The following is a 17198-nucleotide window of genomic DNA, read 5'->3' as shown; positions in this document are numbered from 1 at the left end:
AGCTGTGCAGAATGCTCAGAGTGGGAAAAACTAGCACGATCCCCTGAGGTCATCCCCAACATCTGCACTACCCCAGGTCCCAAATTCCAGGCCAGGCATGCTTCATGAGACCCCCCCCTCAACTCATTCATTGATGGTGTCCACTCCAGTATTGGCAGATAAGGCCTGCCATGCCCCTTGGCCATAAACCTAACTCAGTTTGGGTTTTCATGCTTCTGACTCCAGGATCCTACACACCAAACCTTCCAGATTTGGGAGCCCTGAGCCACACCCCAGAACTGTGCCTTTCCCAGGAGGAAATCATGCCATTTAGACCTGCACAGAACCCTCGGAGGGGGAGAAACCTGTATGCACCCCTGAGGCCACCCCCATGATCATCACCCCTCCAGGCCAAAATCTCAGGGCCTGACATGCCTCCTGACTTCCGCCCTCAACTCAGCCATTGGACAAGCTCACATTAGCCCTGGCAGATCAGGCCTACTTTGTCCCTCGGCTCTAACCCTAACCCTAGTTTGGGTTTTCAGGCTTCTGTCCCCAGTTGCCTGACCTCCACACCCTCCCGTTTCAGGACTCCTGAGACAAATCCCAGTGCGGGTCCTGTTCCATGGAGGAAACCTTTCCATTTAGACCTGTGCAGGACCCTCAGATCGGGAGAAACCTGCATGCCCCACTGAGGCCACCCGCACTATCGCCGACCCACCTGGCCACATATCCAGAGCCTGATTCACTGCTTGCCATGCATCCTCAGCTCAGCCCACCTGGAGCCCACCTCATTGCCAGTTGATTGGGCCAGCCATGACCCTAGGCCCTAACCCTAACCATAGTTTGGGTTTTCAGGCTTCCATCCCAAGAAGACTGGCTCCCAAAGCCCTCCAGTTTTGGGATACCTAAGTCAACCCCAGGTCTCAGACTTTTGCCTAGGAGGAATCCATGCCTTTGGGAGCTCTGTGGAATCCTCCGAATGGAAGAAAGCAGCACGTCTCCATTCCACCTCCATATTCGGTGGCCACCCTAGCATCTTACCCTTAGACAAATGTGCTTCCTGAACACCACCCTCACCTCACCCTCCTGGGAGTCTGCCTCAATGCTGGCAGATCAGGCCTACCATGTTCGTAGTCTCTAACCCTAAACCTGCACTGACTTTTCAGACTTCCATAAAGCACTCATACATATGTTTGAGGAGGTTCCTTTATTGCATCAAAATGTTCCCTGAAATGTGTATTCTACACAGACTTGTGGAATCAATGTTACCCATATAGCACTTTCCTCACAGTGCTCTTTCTCAGAGTCAAGGTTATCACACATCCCTTATCACTTTCCTAACATTTTCAGACACTGTGGGAAATGCACTATAGTCAAGAGAGCAGATGTTCATTGAATGACATTTTCTCCACAGTGTGCTGTGACAATAGAATGGCATGTAGGGCTATTTCTGCAGGCATCCACACATTATTTGAGCCTGCAAAATGCTTCTAACTTCTAGAAAGAAGATAGTACAAATCTCTTGACAGATTTGAAAGTGTGAATTCAGTGCATGGCACTTTTTTTGGGCTTCTAATACGTACATTTGGAGAACATGTTCCACAGGCATCCACACTGTCAGCAGCAGTTGAAAATGCTTCTAACTTCAGGAAGGATATTAGTAGAAGGACGGTCCCTTGACCACTTTGAAACTGTAGAAACTCACAATGAAACTGTGGGAACTGACAGTTTTGAAATGGAAAGTACATGGCCCTTCCCTTAGGTGTCTCAAACACACATTTAGAAAACCTTACAATTAGAACACAAGGTGTTAGTTGAAGGTGGAGACCTAAACACTTTCTTTTTTCTCTGTGCAAACTATATGGAACTTTCCATCAGCTTTCACACGCACTTTTGAAAATGCTTCCATCTTCAGGGAAGAAGATGTTATTGAAAGACATTTTCTGCACTGTTTGGTGTCTTAGTTATGAGCACATAGCACAGTCCTTTGGCTTTCACACATATATTTGAAAATGCTTCTATTCTCAGGGAACAAGATGGCAGTTGAAAGGTGGTGCCCACAAACTCATTACTCAGAGTAAAGTATAGGGCATCCTCCTTATGTTTTCACTTATACTTTCCTGAAGGCTTCATTCTTCAAGTGGGTTGTTAGTTGGAAGAAGGTTTCACAAAAGTTGTTTTCTTTCTTAGAGTTATATGAGAAAATTTTTCTATCTTCATCAAACAAGACATCAGTTGAAAGTTGCATTCTACCCACAGTCTTTTTCTCTCCAAGATCATGGAGAGAAATGGCTCCTTCTTTATGCATGGGCACACACTTTGAAAATGCTTGTGTCTTCCGAAAAGAAAATGTTGGTTGAAAGCAGACTCTCTGTCGTGTTCTTTCTTTGTTCTTTCTAAATGTGTGGGTCTTAAGTTAGGCTCTCTCGCCCATGTTTCAACATGCACCTATCATCTTAAAACAAGACGTTAGTAGGAAGATGCATTGTACACTGCATTGTTTCTCAGAGTTACATACAGGGCACTTTCTTTATGCTTTCCACTTTTATCTGAAACATCCTCTGTCACCATGACATAATCTCTTAGTTGCAAGTTACTCTCTAAACCAACAGGTTTCTTGGAGTTAAGTACAGAGCAGTTTCCTTACACTTTCCCATACACTTTGGAAAGGGATTTTAGTTTTTGATTCAGTTTCTCTACAGTGATTGTAGAGTGATTATTGCACTTTCCTCTGGATTCCCACCTACCTTTGGATTGTACTTCTATCGGTGAAGGAGTGTTCTGTCCCAGAGTCAAGGTTATCAACCATCCCTTGTGTTTCTGTACGTACCTTTTAGAACACTTCCAGTTTTGTGGAGCAAGATGTGAGTCGAAAAACTCTTGTTTCTCAGAATTAAGTATATGACACCCATAGGCATCCACACATAAGTTTGAGGAGGCTGTTTTCCTGCATCAAGACGTTCATTGAAAGTTGCATTTTACTCAGAGTTCTATGATCAGGGTTACATATGGGGCACTTTCCTCACCTTGAAGAGCTCTATATGTAACCCTGATCATGCAACTCTGAGTAGACATGGTGGGAATCGTCCTACTGTCAAAAGAGCAGATGTCGATTGAATGACATTTTGTCCACTTTGAGCTGAAACAATAGAATGACGTGTAGGTCTCTTTCTCCAAAGGTGTCTACACCTTATTGGAAAATGTTTCTAACTTCAAGAAAGAAGATAATACAAAGACGGTCTCTCAACAGTTTTGAAGCTGTGAGTTCAGTGTGTGGCACCTTTCTTGACTTCTAAAATATACATTTGGGAAGCACATTCTGTGGGCGTCCACACTGTCAACATCAGTTGAAATGTTTCAAAAGACAGGAAGGAAGTTATAAGGACAGTCTACCATTGAAATTATTGATACCGAAAATTTTGAAAGGGAAAGTACAACGAAAAAAACCTACCTTCAACTAAAGTTTAAGACACAATGTGTAAGTTGAAGGTGGATCTGGGATTTTGGTGTGGGTGCCCATGGACGATGTGGAGATCTTTAGTGGGGAAACAGTTTTCCCACCAGGAGGGTTCTGCACAGGACCAAATGGCACAGTTTTCACGTAGGTGGCACCCAGAGTCCTGTGCTGTGAATAAGGAGTCCCCAAACTGGAGGGCTACCAGGCCATGCCACTAGTGACAGAAGTCTGAAGAACCACCCTAGGGTTAGGGTTAGGCCAACAGGGCATGGCAGGCCTGATCTGCCCGCACTGATGGGACCACTTCCTGTGGCTGAGTTGAGGGCTTGTGTCTGCAGGATCATCAGATCACTGCTTCCATGTCCTGGTGGGAGCCTAATGCAGATGTGGCCCATAGAATGCATGCAGGTTTCTCCCGCTCTGGGGATTCAGGTCATTTCAAAGGGCATGGTTTCATCCAGGGACCAGGTGCAACTGTGGTGTGCAGCTCAGGACTTCCCCAGATGGAGAGTTTGAGAACCAGGACTCTGAGGACGGAAGCCTGAGAACTCAACATGGGCATCGGGTTAGGGTTAGGGTTAGCGTTAGGGTTAGGGTTAGGGTTAGGGCTTGGGTTAGGGTTATGTGATAGGGACAATGCATGTCGTATCTGGCAACACAGATATGGCCTCCATCATGGCCTCAGTTTAGAGCAGGACTCAGGAGGCCCCTCACGTGCTGGGATTGGGGGATGCAGGGGCCAAGAGGGCTGGAATGGCCTCGGGGAAGCATGCTGTTTCTATGGCTCCGAGGGTAGTAGAAAGCACCCAAAGAAACGGGTTCCTCCTGGCTGAAAGGCTGAGTCCTGCTGTCAGTCTGATGCTCCCATCCATGAGAAGAATTAGGTGTCAGGCCTCTGGGGTCCAGAGCCTGAACACGCAACCTAGGGTTAGGATTCGGTCCTAGGAGAATGGCAGGCCTGGTCTGCCAGTGACAAGTCAGGATCTACTGAGGGCTGAATTGAGGTCATTGAGCTGGCGGCCCGTCACTCTCTGTTATTTTGGTGTGGGTGTTCTCGGACGGTGTTGGTCTCTTGAGGCGGCATGGGGTTTCTCCCGCCAGGAGGGTTCTGCACAAGGCCAAATGGCACAGTTTCCACGTGGGTGGCACCCAGAGTCCTCGTTGTGAATAAGGAGTCCCCAGACTGGAGGGCTACCGGGCCAGTCCACTGGGGATGGAAGTCTGAAGAACCACCCTAGGGTTAGGGTTAGTCCAACAGGGCATGGCAGGCCCGATCTGCCCACACTGACGAGTCCTCTTCATATGGCCGTGTTGAGGGATTGTATCTGCAGGATCGTGAGATAACTGGTTCCAGATCCTGGTGGGCGCCTACTCCAGATGTGGCCCATGGGAGGCATGCAGGTTTCTCAGGGCGTGGTTTCCTCCATTGACCAGGTGCAATTTTGGTTTGCAGCTCAGGAATTCCCCACCTGGAGAGTTTGAGAACCAGACCTCTGAGGATGGAAGCCTGAGCACTCAACATGGGCATCGGGTTAGGGTTATGTTTAGGGTTAGGGTTTTGTTAGGGTTAGTGTTGGGGTTAGGGTTATGGTTAGGGCAATGGTTAGGGCTAGGGTTAATATTATGTTTTAGGGACAAGGCTTGTCATATCTGTCAACACAAATATGGCCTCCTCCAAAGCCTGAGTTGAGTTCTGTACTCAGGACCTCTTCTGGTCCTGGGTTTTGTGGCTTTGGGGCCAAGAGGTTTGGAATGGCTTCAGTTGAGCATGCTTTATTCTACAGCATTGAGGGTAGTAGAAAGCACCCAAGGAAAAGGGTTCCTCCTGGCTGAGAGTCTGAGTCCTGCCATCTGTCTGATGCTCCCATCCATGGGAAGAATTGGGTGTCAGGGCTCTGTGGTCCAGAGTCAAAACACGCAACCTAGGGTTAGGGTTTGGTTCTAGGAGAATGGCAGGCCTGCTCTGCCAGTTCCAAGTCAGGCTCTATGGAGGGCTGCATTGAGGGCATTGGTCTGGCTGCCCTTTAGTCTCCGTGATTTCGGTGTGGGTGTTCTCGGATTGCGTGTTTCTCTTGAGGTGGCATGGGGGTTTCTCCCGCTAAGAGGGTTCTGCACAGGGCAAAATGGCACAGTTTCCACTTGGGTGAAACCCAGAGTCCTGCGTTGTGAATAAGGAGTCCTCAAATGAGGGCTACCAGGCCAGGCCTCTGGGACGGAAGTCTGAAGAACCACCCTAGGGTTAGGGTTATGCCGACAGGGCATGGCAGGCCCAATTTGCCCATGCTGATGTGGCCTCTTACTATGGCTGAGTTGAGGGCCTGTGTGTGCAAGACCGTCAGATTACTGGATCCAGGTCCTGGTGGGCGACTAATGTGGATGTGGCACATGGAATGCATTTAGGTTTCTCCCACTCTGGGGATTCAGCTCATTTCAAAGGGCATGGTTTCCTCTAGGGATCAGGTACAATAGTGGTGTGCAGCTCAGGACTTCCCCATTTGAAGATTTTGAGAACCAGGCCTCTGAGAATGGAAGACTGAGCACCCAACATCGGCATCAGGTTAGGTAGAGGGTTAGGGTAACGGTTAGGGTTAGAGTTAGGGCTAGGGTTAGGATTGGTGTTATGTGTTAGGGACAAGGCATGTTGGATCTGTCAACACAAATATGGCCTCCTCCAAGGCCTGAGTTGAGTTCTGTACTCAGTACCTCCTCAGGCCCTGGATTTTGGGGCTTTGGGGGCTAAGTGGGTTGGAATGGCCTCAGTTGAGCTTGCTTTTTTCTACGGAACTGAGGGTATTAGAAAGCACCCAAAGAAATGGTTTCCTCCTGGCTGAGAGGCTGAGTCCTGCTGTCAGTCTGATGCTCCCATCCATGGGAAGAATTGGGTGTCAGGCCTCTGGGGTCCAGAGTCTGAACACGCAACCTAGGGTTATGGTTTGGTTCTAGGAGAATTGCAGGCCTGCTATGCCAGTGCCAAATAAGGCTCTACAGAGGGCCGAGTTGACGGCATTGGTCTGTAGGCCCATCAGGCTCTGGGATTTTGGTGTGCGTGTTCTCGAATGGTGTGGGGGTCTTGAGGGTGCATGGGTATTTCTCCCGCCAGGAGGGTTCTGCACAGGGCCAACTGGCACAGTTTCCACGTGGGTGGAATGCAGAGTCCTGTGTTTTGAATAAGGAGTGCCCAAACTAGAGGGCTAATGGGCTAGGCCACTGGGGACGGAAGTCTGAAGATACACCCTCTGGTTAGGGCTAGGCTGACAGGGCATGGCAGGCCCGATCGGCCCACGCTGACGTGGCCTCCTCCTATGGCTGAGTTTTGGGCTTGTGTCTTCAGGATCGTCAGATTACTGGTTCCAGGTCCTGGTTGGCGTCTAATGCAGATGGGGCCCATGGGATGCTTGCAGGTTTCTCCCGCTCTATGGATTCAGCTCATTTCAAAGGGCATTTTTTCCTCCAGGGGCCATTGCAATTGTGGGGTGCAGCTCAGGAATTCCCCATCTGTAGAGTTTGAGAATCAAGATTCTGAGGATGGAAGCATGAGCACCCAACCTGGGCGTCGGGTGAGGGTTAGGGTTAGGGTTAGTGTTAGGTTTAAGGTTATGAGTTAGGGACAAGGCATGTCTCATCTCGCAACACAGATATGGCCTCCACCATGTCTTCAGTTTAGGGCGGGTCTTCAGTTTAGGGCGGGACTCAGCAGGATCCTCAGGCCCTGAGTTTTGGGGCAGCATGGGCCAAGAGGGCTGGAATGGCCTCAGGGGAGCATGCTGTTTTCTACGGCTTGGGGGTAGTAGAAAGCACCCAATGAAACGGGTTCCTCCTGGCTGAGAGGCTGAGTTCTGCCGTCAGGATGATGCTCCATTCCATGCGAGGAATTGGGTATCAGACCTCTGGCGTCCAGAGCCTGCACAGGCAACCGAGGGTAAGGGTTTGGCCCCGTGAAGGGCAGGCCTGCACTCCCAGTGCCAAGTCAGGCTCTTGGATGGGCTGAGTTGAGGGCGTTGGTCTGGCAGCCCATCAGTCTCTGGTAATTTGGTGTGGGTGTTCTCAGAAGGTGTGGGGGTCTTGAGCGGGCATGGTTTTTCTCCCTCAAGGAGGGTTCTGCACAGGGCCAAGTTGCACAGTCTCCATGTCGGTGTCACCCAGAGTCCTGTGTTGTGAATAAGGAGTCCTCATACTGGAGAGCTACCTGGCCAGGCCACAGGGGACAGAAGTCTGAAGAACCACCCTAGGTTTAGGGTTAGGCTGACAGGGCATGGTAGGCCCGATCTTCCTGCACTGAACTGCCCTCTTCCTATGGCAGAGTTGAGGGCTTGTATCTGCAGGATGGTCAGATAACTGGTTCCAGATCCTGGTGGGCACCTAATGTGGATGTGGCCCATGGGATGCATGAAGGTTTCTCCCCCTCTGCAGATTCAGCTCATTTCAAAGGGGATGGTTTCCTCCAGGGACCAGGTGCAATTGTGTGGTGCAGCTCAGGACTTCCCCATCTGGAGAGTTTGAGAACCAGGCCACTGGGGACAGAAGCATGAGGACCCAACATAGGCATCGGGTTACGGTTAGGGTTAGGGTTAGGGTTTGGTTTAGAGTTAGAGTTAGGTTTAGGGATAGGGCCAGGGTTAGGTTTCTGTGTAGGGACAAGGCGTGTCAGATCTGTCAACACAAATATGGCCTCCCCCAAGGCCTGAGTTGAGATCGGGACTTGGGAGGCTCCTCAGGCCCAGAGTTTTGTGGCTATAGGGCTAAGAAGGTGGGGATGACCTCAGGGGACCATGTTGTATTCTACGTCTCTGAGGGTAGTAGATAGCACCCAATGAAATGGGTTCCTCCTGGCTGAGAGGTTGAGACCTGCCATCAGACTGATGCTCCAATCCATGGGAGGAATTGGGTGTCAGTCCTCTGGTGTCCAGAGCCTGCACACACTATATAGGGTTATTGTTTGGTCCTGGGAGAATGGCAGGCCTGCTCTGCCAGTGCCAAGTCAGGCTCTAGGGAGGGCTGTGTTGAGGGCAGTGGTCTGGCATCCCGTCAGTCTCTGGGATATTGGTGTGGGTGTTCTCAGATGGTGTGGGGTGTCTTGAGGGGGCATGGGTTTTCTCCCTCCAGGAGGCTTCTGCACAGGGCCAAATGACACAGTTTCCACGTGGGTGGCACCCAGAGTCCTGCGTTTGAATAATTAGTCCCCCAACTGGAGGGCTACCCTGCCCGGCCACTGGGGATGTAAGTCTTAAGAACCACCCTAGGGTTAGGGTTTGGCCCACAAAGCATGGCAGGCCCGATCTGCCCACTCTGACATGGCCTCTTCCTATGGCCTAGTTGAGGGCTTGTGTCTGCAGGATCGTCAGATGACTGGTTCCCTCCTTACAGATCCTGCTTCACTGCCGTCATGGTGCACAGATCGGCTTGCCATCACCTAGCCCCAAACCCATTCCGAGTTTGTGTTTGCAGACTTTTGTTCCCAGAGCCCTGGAATAGAGGCCCTCCAGGATGGGGCCTCTGGAGCCACAATGCAGGACTCTGCCTGCCCACCCGAAGGAAACTGCCCGTCACATTTGCACAAACCCTCCAGATTGGGAGACACCTGCAATGGCCCTGAGCCCACCACAAAGTCGTTGGCCGCCTTGGAAAAAATGCGAATTCGGACACATGCCAGACACCTACCTCCGGCAGACACCCAGGTTAATGGCCCTGAGTCTGAAGATGGAACCTGACGTACCCCTAGGACCTCAACAGAACCCTAGTTTAGGGTTGAAGGCATCTGTCTCCAGAGGCAAACACTGGAATACCTACATATGGTACAACACTTTATCCCTCAGCCTCAAAACAGAACACCTCCTGTCCCTAGAAGGCAAACTGCCTCTGGGGAGCTGCGTCCAATCCTCAGGTGAGGAGAATCCTGCATGGTGCCTGAGCCCCCGCCACATTCTAAGGTTGCCCTGGACACAAGCCAGCATTGTGAGGCATCAGAATAAGGCTCCCTGTCACCTCAACCCCCTGGGCATTTTGCCCCAGAGACACCAGATCAAAACGGCCTTGTTCTGGGGCTGGAAGCATAAACTGAGCTGTGCTTTCCAGGCATCCATATGGTGACTTCATCTGGGGGGCCCTGGTGCCAACAAAATGGACTCCCCCTGTCCCGCAGAAGGAATGCTTGCTATCCGGAGCAGCTCACAAGCCCCAGCCTGGGAAGACCTCCATGGCCTCATGAGGTCACGCCCCATTCAACGGCCATCATGGACACAAAGTCCAGCATGAGCGACCATCTGACACGTGCCCTGACTCAGGTGCTGGAGATCTCGGGTCAGACACTGCACATTGGAAATGCCATGTCCTTGGCATTGAACTGAACCTGCGTGTGTGCTTTCAGAATTCCCTCCTCACCCTCCTGGGTCACAAGCCCTCCAGATCATTCATTCGGGGACCACAACGCAGTCTTCTACCTGCCCTCCAGAAAGAAGAAGGGCCCTCGGGGTCTGCCCAGAATCCCCTCGTGATTACAACTTGCACAGGCCTTGACAGCAACCCAATATGCTAGGCCGCCCTGTGCACTAATGCTCTGTCTGACAAAGCCTGAGCCCTGACCTCCCATCAGCCCACAGGTATCTGACCCCATATCCTGCAGGTGGGACCTCCTAAGGTCAGAGACTGTCATCTCTACCCAACCTGGGAATTCAGGCGTCTGTGCCCAGACCATAGCTCAAATCCCGGCCTTTGGGGAACCGCAAGCATAAAAGAGCACTCCTACTGCCTGAAGAAGGGAAAATCTTGCTGTGGGGATGGGGGTCTAACCCTCAGAGTGGAGCCAGCTGCATGTCCCATGAGACCACACCCACCCAGGAGGGCTGCCCTGGCCACAAACAGGCATTGTGACCCTCAGCCTGAGCCTGCTTTCAAACCATCCCGCTCGCTAACTGGACCAGGGGCCCGCATATCGGGCCTGACATATTTGGGCATAGGCCCAAATCTTCACCCTCGGTCTGGTCCCCAGGTGACCGGACCCAGAAGCCCACTCTGGAATCCCTGCTATGGCGGGACCACTGAGACGGAAAACAGCACTCTTCCCTTCCCCCTGAAAGACACCAAACCCCTGGGAGCTGGGCAGAATCCTCACAGAGGCAGAATCTCCCATGGCAGCATGAGGCTACCGCTACATTCCGCGGCCAACCGAGACACACCACCAGACAGAAAAGCCTGTGCTCCCGCCTCCCCATCGCCCTCATTTCAGAACCCGCGGCACTGCCCTTCCAGTCTACAGAAAGGTCCTGCCATCACCTCTCCCCTAACCCTATTAGGAGTTTGAGTTTGCAGGCTTTTGTCCCCAAAGCCCTGGCCGACAGGCCCTCCAAGATGAGGCCTCTGGAGCCACAGTGCAGGACTCTGCCTGCCCACCCGAAGGAAACTCTGCCCATCACATTGGCACAAACCCTCCAAATTCGGAGACACCTGCAATGACCCTGTGCCCACCCCAAATTCGTTGGCCACCTTGGAAAAGTGCATTCAGACACATGCCAGACACCTACCTCAAGGCAGACACCCAGGTCAATGGCCCTGAGTCAGAAGATGGAATATAACATAACCCTAGGACTTCAAAAGAATGCTAGCATAGGTTTGCAGGCATCTGTCTCCAGAGACAAACTCTGGGATACCTATATGTGGACCAACACTTGATCCCTGAGCCACAAAACAGTACACATTCTGTCCCCAGAAGGCACCATAGCTCTTTTGAGCTGCGTTCAACACTCAGGGGAGGAGAATCCTGCATGGCCCCAGAACCCTGCCACATTTTAAGGTCTCCCTGAATACAAACCAGCATTGTGAATCATCAGAATGAGGCTCCCTGTCACCTCAACCTACTGGGGACTTGTCCCCAGAGCCACGAGAGCGAAACGGCCTGGTTCCTGGGCTGGAAGGGTAAGTAGAGCTGGGCTTTCCAAGCATCCATGAGGTGAATTTTGCTACCCCGTCTTTCCATATGGGGGACCCTGGTGCCATCAAAACGGACTCCCCCTGTCCCACAGAAGGAAATCTTGCTGTTCGTAGCAACTCACAAGACCCAGCCTGGGAAAACCTCCATGGCCTCATGAGGCCACCTCTTCATTCGTCAGCCATCATGGACACAAACTCCAGCATGAGCAACCATCTGACACGAGCCCTGACTCAGGTGCTGGAGATCTCGAGTCAGACGCTGCACATTGGAAATGCCATGTGCTCGGCACTGAACTGAATTGGCGCTTGTGAGTTCAGAATTCTGTCCTCATCCTCCTGGGCTGCAAGCCTCCAGATTGTTCATTCTGGAGCCACAACGAATTCTTCTGCCGTCCCTCCAGAAATAAGAAGGGCCCTAGGGGTCTGCCCAGAATCCCCACGTGAGGATCAACCTGCACAGACCTCGACAGTACCCTAAAATCCTAGGCTGCCCGCCTCCAGATTGTTCATTCTGGAGCCACAACGAATTCTTCTGCCGTCCCTCCAGAAATAAGAAGGACCCTAGGGGTCTGCCCAGAATCCCCACGTGAGGATCAACCTGCACAGACCTCGACAGTACCCTAATATCCTAGGCTGCCCTGTGTACTAATGCTATTTCGGACAAGCCTATGTCCCTACCTCCCATCAGCCTGCCACGTAGCGGGCCCCATATCCTGCAGGTGGGACCTGCCATGGCCAGAGACTGTCATTTCTAAACAACCTGGGTATTCAGGCATTTGTGCCCAGACCATAGCTCAAATCTCGGCCTATGAGGGAACCTAAGCAGAAAAGAGCACTATTATTTCCCGACGACAGGACAAGATTGCTGTGGGTATGGGGGTCTAACCCTCAGAGTGGGAGTCAGCTGCATGGCCCATAACACCACGCCCAACCAGGAGGGCTGCCCTGGCCACAAACAGGAATTGTGACCCCCAGCCTGAGCCCGATTCAAATAAGCCCCCTCGTTAGCTGGACCAGAGGTCCACATATCAGGCCTGACATGCCCTCAGACCAAAATCCTCACTCTCGTTTGGGGTCCCTAGGCTCACGGACCCACAAGACGACTCTATAATCCCTGTAATGGCAGGACCCCTGAGATGTAAAACAACACTCTTCCCTTCCCCCCGAAAAACACCTAAACCTCTGTAGCCATGTAAATTCCCCACAGAGGCAGAATCACCCATGGACCCATGAGGCTATCCCTCCATTCCGTGGCAAACCGAAAGACACAACACAGACAGAAAAGCCTGGGCTCCTATCTCCCTGTCACCCTCATTTCACATCCCGAGGCACTGCATTCACGGTCTGCAGATCGGGCCTGCCATTACCTCGCCCCTCACCCTAACCTGAGTTTGTGTTTGCAGACTTTCGTCCCCGAAACCCTGGCCAACAGGCCCTCCAGGATGCGACCTCTGGAGACAAAACACAGGATTCTGCCGGCCCTCCAGTAGGAAACTCATCCCGTTACACTGGCAAAAACCCTCCAGACTGGGAGACAACTGCAAGGACCCTGAGCCCACTGAATTTCGTTGGCCGCTCTGGAAAGAAATGCACAGTCTGACACATGCCAGACACCTACCTCCAGGCAGACACCCAGGTCAAAGGCCCTGAGTCAGAAGATGGAATATAACATAACCCAAGGACTTCAAAGGAATGCTAGCATAGGTTTGCAGGCATCTATCACCAGAGGCAAACTCTGGAATACCTACATGTGGACCAACACTTGATACTTGAGCCACAAAACAGTACACATTCTGTCCCCAGAAGGCACCATGGCTCGTTCAAGCTGTGTCCAACCTTCAGGGGAAGAGAATCCTCCATGGCGCCTGAGGCCCCGCCAAATTCTAAGGTCTCCCTGGACGCAAGCCAGCATTGTGACTAATCAGAATGAGGCTCCCTGTCACCTCAACCTCATGGAGACCTGTCCCAGAGCCACCAGATCGAAACGGCCTTGTTCCTGGGCTGGAAGGGTAAGCAGAGCTGGGCTTTCCAGGCATCTATCAGGTGACTTCTGCTACCCCATATTTCCATATGAGGGACCCTGGTGCCATCAAAACGGACTCCCCCTGTCCCACAGAAAGAAATCTTGCTGTTCGTAGCAGCTCACAAGACCCAGCCTGGGAAAACCCCCATGGCCTCATGAGCCACCCCTCCATTCGTCGGCCATCAAAGACACAAACTCCAGCCTAAGTGACCACCTGACATGAGCCTTGACTCAGGTGCTGGAGATCTCGACTCAGACGCTGCACATTGGCAATGCTGTGTGCTCGGCACTGAACTGAACCAGCGCTTGTAAGTTCAGAATTCCGTCCTCACAATCCTGGGCTGCAAGGCTCCAGATTGTTCATTCTGGAGCCACAACGCAGCCTTCTGCCTGCCCTCCAGAAATAAAAAGGGCCCTAGGGGTCTTCCCAGAATCCCCACGTGAGGATCAATCTGCACGGACCTCGACGGCTCACCAATATCCTAGGTCGCCCTGTGCACTAATGCTCTGTCGGACACAGCATGAGCCCCGACTTCCCATCAGCACACCAGGGAGTGGGTCCCATATCCAGCAGGTGGGACCTGCCGTTTCCAGAGACTGTCATCTCTACCCAACCTGGGTATTCAGGCATCGGTGCCCAGACCATAGCTCAAATCCTGGCCTATGTGGGAACCTCAAGCATAAAAGAGCACTCCTCCTTCCCACGACCGGAAAAGCTTGCTGTGGGGATGGAGTCTAACCCTCAGAGTGGGAGCCAGCTGCATGGCCCATGAGAACACGCCCACCCAGGGAGGCTGACCTGGCCACAAACAGGCATTGTGACCCTCAGCCTGAGCAAGCTTTCAAACAATCTCCCTCGCTAGCTGGACTAGGAGCCCGCAAATCCGCCCTGACATTCCCCCAGCCCCAAATCTTCACCCTCGGTCGTCTTTGCCAGTCAACCGGACCCAGAAGCCAACTCTGGAATCCCTGTTATGGCGGGATCCCTGAGATGGAAAACAGCACTCTTCCCTTCCCCCCAAAAGACACCAAACCCTTGGGAGCTGGGAAGAATCCTCACAGAGGCAGAATCTCCCATGGCCCCATGAGGCTACCGCTGCATTCTATGGCCAACCGAAACACATAACTCAGACAGAAAAGCCTGTGCTCCCGCCTCCCCGTTGCTCTCATCTCATATCCCGTGGCACTGCCCTCACAGTCTGCAGGTCGGGCCTGCCATCACCTCGCCCCAACCCTATCCCGAGTTTCGGTTTGCAGACTTTTGTCCCGGAACAACAGGCCCTCCAGGATGGGCCCTCCGGAGCCACAGTGCAGGACTCTGACTGCCCACCCAAAGGAAACTCTGCACATCACATTTCACAAACCCTCCAGATTGGGAGACAGCTGCATTGCCCCTGAGCCCACCCCAAATTCGTTGGCCGCCTTGGAAAAAACGTGCATTCAGACACATACCAGACACTTATTTCCAGGCAGACACCCAGATCAATGATCCTGAGTCAGAAGATGAAACCTGACATACCCCTAGGACCACAACAGAACCCTAGCTTAGGATTTCAGGCATCTGTCGCCAGAGGCAAACTCTGGAATTCCTACATGTGGTCCAACACTTGATCCCTGAGCCACAAAACAGAACACCTCCTGTCGCCAGAAGGCAACATTGCTCTTGCGAGCTGAGTCCAAACCTCAGGGGAGGAGAATCCTGCATGGTGCCTGATCCCCCGCCACATTCTAAGGTCTCCCTGGACACATGCAGCATTGTGACAAATCAGAATGAGGCTATCTGTCAGCTTAACCCCTGGGAACTTTGCCCCAGAGCCACCAGATGGCCTTGTTCCTGGTCTGGAATTGTAAGTGGAGCTGGGCTTTCCAGGCATCCATGCTGTGACTTCTGCTATGATGTCTTTCCATATGGGGGACCCTGGTGCCATCCAAACGGACTCCCCCTATCCCACAGAAGAAAAGCTTGCTCTTCAGAGCAGCTCACAAGCCCCAGTCTGAGAAAAGCTCAATGGCCTCATGAGGCCACCCCTCCAATCGTCGGCCATCATGGACACAAACTCCAGCATAAGCGACCATCTGACACGTGCCCTGACTCAGGTGCTGGAGATCTCAAGTCAGACGCTGCATGTTGGAACTGCCATGTGCTTGGCACTGAAATGAACCGGCGCTTGTGCGTTCAGAATTTCGGCCTCACCATCCTGGGCCACAAGCCCTCCAGATTGTTCATTCTGGAGCCACAATACAGTCTTCTGCCTGCCCTCCAGATAGAGTAAGGGCCCTAGAGGTCTGTCCAGTATACCCAGTGAGGATCAACCTGCACGGACCTCGATGGCACACCAATATCCTAGGCCCCCCTAGGCACTAATGCTCTGTCTGACACAGCCTGAGACCTGACCTCCCATCAGCCCCACAGGAAGCGGGCCACATATCCTGCAGGTGGGACCTGCCATGGCCAGAGACTGTCAAAGCTACAGAACCTGGGTATTCAGGCATCTGTGCCCAGATCATAGCTCAAATCCCGGCCTATGGGGGGACCTCAAGCATAAAAGAGCACTCCTCCTTCCCCACGACAGGAAAAGCTTGCTGTGGGGATGGAGGTCTAACCCTCACAGTCGGAGCCAGCTGCATGCCATGTGAAACGATGCCCACCCAGGAGGGCTGCCCTGGCCACAACCAGGCATTGTGATGCTCAGCCTGAACCCGCTTTCAAAGCAGCCCCCTCGGTACCTGGACCAGGACCCCACATATCGGGCCTGACAGGCCCCTAGCCAAAAATCCTCACACTCGCTTTGGTTCTCAGGGCGCCCAGACCCAGAAGCCCACTTTGGAATCCCTGCTATGGCAGGACCACTGAGACAGAAATCAGCACTCTTCCCTTCCCCCCGAAAGAAACCACATCCTTGGGAGCCAGGCGGAATCCTCACAGAAGTAGAATCTCCCTTCCCCCCATGAGGCTACTGCTACGTTTCATGGCCAACTGAGACACACAACCCAGACAGAAAAGCCTGCACTCCCGTCTCCCCATCGCCCTTATTTCAGATCCTGCGGCACTACCTTCACCGTCCGCAGATTGGGCCTACCATCACCTCGCCACTTACCCTATCCCACGTTTTTGTTTGTAGACTTTTGTCCCCAAAGCCCTGGCAGACAGGCCTTCCAGGATGGGGCCTCTGGAGCCACTGCGAAGGATTCTGCCTGCCCACCCGAAGGAAACTCTGCACGTCACAGTCACACAAACCCTCCAGATTGAGAAACACCAGCAATGCCCATGAGCCCACCCCAAATTCGTTGACCACCTTGGAAAAATTGCGCCTTCAAACACATGCCAGACACCTACCTCCAGGCAGACACACAGGGCAATGGCCCTGAGTTAGAAGATGGTACCTGACATAACCCTAAGACCTCAACGTATCCCTAGGGTAGGTTTGCAGGCATCTGCCTCCAGAGTAAACTCTGGAATACATGCATATGGTCCAACACTTGATCCCAGAGCCACAAAACAGAACAAATCCTGTCCCCAGAAGGAAACCTGGCTCTTGGTAGCTGCGTCCAACCCTCAGGGAAGGAGAATCTAGCATGGCGACTGAACACCCACCACATTCTAAGGTATCCCTGGACACAGGCCAGCATTGTGATTCATCAGATTGAGGCTCCCTGTCACCTCAGCCCCCTGGACACTTTGCCCCAGAGCCACCAAATCGAAATGGCCTTGTTACTGGGCTCGAAGGGTAAGTGGAGCTGGGCTTTTCAGCCATCCATGCAGTGACTTCTGCTACAATGTCTTTCCATACAGTGGACCCTGATGCCCTAAAA

This window comes from Meles meles, unplaced genomic scaffold, assembly GCF_922984935.1.
Source record: "Meles meles unplaced genomic scaffold, mMelMel3.1 paternal haplotype, whole genome shotgun sequence".
In the NCBI taxonomy this organism is placed as follows: Eukaryota; Metazoa; Chordata; class Mammalia; order Carnivora; family Mustelidae; genus Meles; species Meles meles.
The sequence above is the reverse complement of the archived record's forward strand: the minus strand, read 5'-3'. Positions refer to the sequence as shown.